This window comes from Limulus polyphemus, unplaced genomic scaffold, assembly GCF_000517525.1.
Source record: "Limulus polyphemus unplaced genomic scaffold, Limulus_polyphemus-2.1.2 Scaffold1802, whole genome shotgun sequence".
Taxonomy (NCBI): Eukaryota; Metazoa; Arthropoda; class Merostomata; order Xiphosura; family Limulidae; genus Limulus; species Limulus polyphemus.
Window position 1 is genome coordinate 222,453 of NW_013667412.1, and position 4,274 is coordinate 226,726.

The 4,274-nt window shown below is 33.8% G+C and overlaps 1 protein-coding gene across 1 annotated transcript in view; it reads left to right on the top strand.

Annotated features, from left to right (window-relative positions):
- LOC106464985 (cyclin-dependent kinase 10-like) overlaps positions 1 to 4,274 on the top strand; it is a 161,055-nt gene that overhangs the window by 145,573 nt on the left and 11,208 nt on the right. The gene's annotated exons all lie outside the window — the stretch shown is intronic.

The window sequence follows — 4,274 nt, forward strand, 5'->3', positions numbered from 1 at the left end:
AATTTAACTTTCCACTTGCTTTTACCTGCTCCATGTGTTTTGCAAGTGGCAAAATAGTTAAAGTTGGATTAGTTGTCCGAAACACTTCTCATATTGTATTTAGTATTTTATTTTTCTTATACTACATTTAAATTGTTATATTTTAACTAGAGTACCAGTATTCTAGCTATGTATTTTATGATTCAAGTATTAATTTATTATTTTTTGTATTACAGCTGGACAGTCAGTGTAATTTTCTAATAGAATAATCATTAGGCTCATTGATTATTGTCACATGAAATTAATCATCCTATTTTCATCTGACTTTGGTTTTTTAAGTCATTTTTCAGCTTCCTGTCTTTTCATATGATAGAAATCTTTTGGCAGTCACTATTTGTACATTTTAGGAGGAAAGTTTATTTTGGCTAAAACATTGTAAATGATTGGTGGGTCATTGGTAAGTTGGCCCTTAGCTGCCAATGTAGTGTCTCACAGGACCTCTTGGGGCAGCTGTAGCTCGATCATTCTCAAAATGTTATGGGTGGCTAACCCTACCAGTGATGGTGGTTGTTACAAGCAAAGCCTCAATTGTTGCAGCTTGGCCCTTATTTCTTGGCTCCAAAACACTTTCCCATCTGTCAGGTTTTATATGAGCCAGATTCTTTACAGTAGGTATCTGTGACTTGTTGGCAATAAATTTGAACAATAAATGGACAGCACACAATTAGAATTTTAAAAAATAATATATTCAAAACAAGACAAACATGTGTACAAAATTTCTTTATACTATAGGATATCACAGTTGTATCTAAAACTCTAAATAATTATCTTTTCTTGTCAAAAGTCCACTTAGGCTGGTTCAATTACTTTAGAACCCAATTGACAAATTAATTATTTTATTCTACTCTGTTTCTTACTGTAAAATCTACAATAAATTCACTTACATTACCTTGTGGGTTACTACAGTTGTATCCATAAGTACAAATAAATGTCTCCTTTTTATCAAAGTCCACACAGGCGGGTTCAATTACTTTGACAAGACAAATGATTTTCCTTTGTCTCTATTATTACAATACCACTTTAAATATTGCCTGTTATGGCTAAACTAACAATCATGCAATCTAACTTCACTTTCAGCAATTTAATGTTTTCTGATTTAACTTCACTTGTGCTTACTTGGTCACCTATATATATATATATACACTTTGCCCACTAAGGCCTAGAACTTTCTACAAACTATGAGACACTGATGTAACTATGCCCACCTAAGGCAATGAGAAAAATACAGAAGCTTTGAGTAATGTGATGTCAAATTACAGCAATTGAATTACACACACAAGGCACGACTCTTACCAAGTTTTGTAACAAAATTTGCCATAAGTATCACCTTTAAAATAATTACTTTTAACACTTGTTACAAAAACTAAATAATCATTAAAAATTAGATCACTAAATGAACTAAATAATAACTTTTTTATCCAACATTTAGCCCATCTTCAAGAAAAATGTTCACAATATATATTTTTTACTATATACAAAGATTTTTCTCAGTTCATACAAATTCTACTCATATAGTCTGCACCAACATTTACAATTCCCTCACACAGGGCATCTGGTAGGGCTTCACCTTGACATGACCCCTTGTCTTCATATTGATCTTGTGTTCTTGAGGTTTGTTTTGTCTGGTCCATATGTGTACTGGCACAGTTGCTCCTTCATTTATGTTAACGTCTTGGTTTGTCTCATCTCCACCCAATGGTTTTAGGCCTAGTAGGTCTTTATCTTCTACGACAAAGTCACTGTTTTTGGCTCTGCATCTATGACAGCCATACCTGCCATGTCCATATGTCCCTCAGTAGCTGTTTTGTAAGACTCTTTCTATTTTGTATTGTGCTTGAATTTCCTTTAGGCACTGTCCCAAAGTTTCTGTATTGAAGGGTCTTTCTTCTACATTTTCTTCAGCTCCTGTAGACCTACACTTGGGATGTCACTTTTTGATACTTATGCAAAATACTTCCATTAGATGTTTTTTTCCTGGATGGACCATACTTGGCATAATCCAATGTATCCCAAGGTGCTTCCCCTGGATGTTTTTTGTCTGGGCAGACTGCACTTGTTCTATTCATATACAATTTACAGTCAATTAGCCCTAGCCACGTATACTTATATCAAAGTATCAGGCACCTTACTATGACTAACCATCAGTTATGTCCCATGCTAACGCTTGCTACATATGTGGATGAATTATGCTGTATATGTTGACAACAGGATGGTTCCAAATTACCTAACACTTTCATCAACCTACTTATTCAAGGCACTTCCTCTGTATTTTTTTTTATGGAAAGGATGGCTATTGTTGCTCACAATATTCTAGGCAAGGCATTTCCACTAGATGTTTTGCCCAGTTGGACGGTAATTGACATGTACCAGTGTACCCCAAGACTGAACCCTTGGCAGATATTTATTTGGACCTGTTGTCAATTGTACACTGGACATCCCATTTTTTGTCCATGCTGTGCTGTTTCATGTCATAGTTATGCAACACTTCTCCAACAAATGGTGCTGTACATCTCTTTCTTGAAGCTATGGTGCCTTGCCTATTACATTCCATCCTATATGTATTACTGCTTTGTTAATGGGTGAAGAGCATACCAGTTCCAGAAGTAATACTATACCCCACAGATGTGCCTTATGTTCTTATTATGGCACACCTGTTCTTTCAAGGCAGTTGCTCTCCACATGATTGAATACTGTCATGCCTTCATTGGCCCTTCCACCTTTAGAATGTGAGATTCTATCTTTGGGTAAGTAGATGTAGTACTTTTTCAGAAGTTAAAATTTTCTTACACTGTAAATGTATTTCCAATAGGTACTCTTCTCACCCACTTCCTCCTCACTAATATGCCAGTATCTCTAGTTTGTACCTGCCAGTTCTTGAAAGTGAGAATCGTGTTAGAATAGTAGAGGGAGGTACATGTGCTAGTATAGATGGTGCAGCATGATTGGTGGAAGGTAGCCACATTGATCAGCACATGTTCAGAAATGGCATGAAAATGAAGGGGTATAATAGTGATAAAATTTTTAGCAATGCTAAGGAGGCAAACCAAGTCGAGATAGCTTTGGGTGATAGGAGGTAAGTACTATTGGAAATACGTTTTCAGTATAAGAAAATGTTAACTTTTGTAATTTATCGTATGATTAAAAGACCAGTATGACGGAGTAGGTAAAGAATACTGCTTCCTGAGCTTTTGCCCTGTGATCAGAAAGTTGTAACTTTGTGGACTCCTGAAGTGCTAGTGCCTATTATTACTTCCACAAGGACACAAATTTAGGAAAGTAAGATGTGTGGTGTTACGAACACTATCAAAAGAGATGAATTTATAATTTATCTAGCACTAGAAAATAAACTTAAGCAATTAGAAACATAAAATGTAAAAAAAGAAGTACATTTATAATTTATTTAGCACTAAAGTAGCTCAAGAATTGGTGGAGGATGCTTCCAGCTAGTTGCTGTGACAGATAGCCTTAATATTTTTGCTATAACTCGAAAAGAAATATAACACCCCCATGGCTGAACAAACATGAATTAACCAAAAAATAGTAATGAGATTTCATAATGAAAATATTTTGATTACTTGGATAGTTGGAATAATATAAGAATATTAATAATTGGAAATCCTAATTTTGATTAAGTTATTTTTGTGAGTTGTGACACTAATAAATTTAACTGAATATACATGAATTAGTCAAATATAATGATGAGAAATCACAATGCAATATTTTAGATACCAGCTAGTTGAAATAATCAGAAATGGTGATATCAAATATTTATTTTCATGACATTAATTGATTTAATCACAATTTCAATTAATTTGTTACTCTATGGGATATATATTGATATAATCGATGCTCATATGAAATTGAGTTAATCACCCAGTTCTGTTTTGTATCCTCATAAAGTCATAAAGTGTTTTTTTTTTTTGATTTATTATCTTTACTGTTCTTCTTCTTGACTGTATTGGCAAACAGTAATGTGTCATAATAATTTACCTCAGAGCCAGGCTCTTCTAAATTCACACTATCTGAGCTATTTAATTTTATTTTTATCAGTCAAAAGACACTGTCAGGAATGATTTTGTAAAGTTTGTTTATACACAGTTACACTGATTAAGCTGTTTAGTCAAGTAAATTTTTGACTGTAAATGAAACTAACAAATGGTATTTATCTTTGATAGGTTATTTAGGCAGAGTATTCATAATGAATCTAAGTTTCAAATGGACAGCAACTGCCTGTT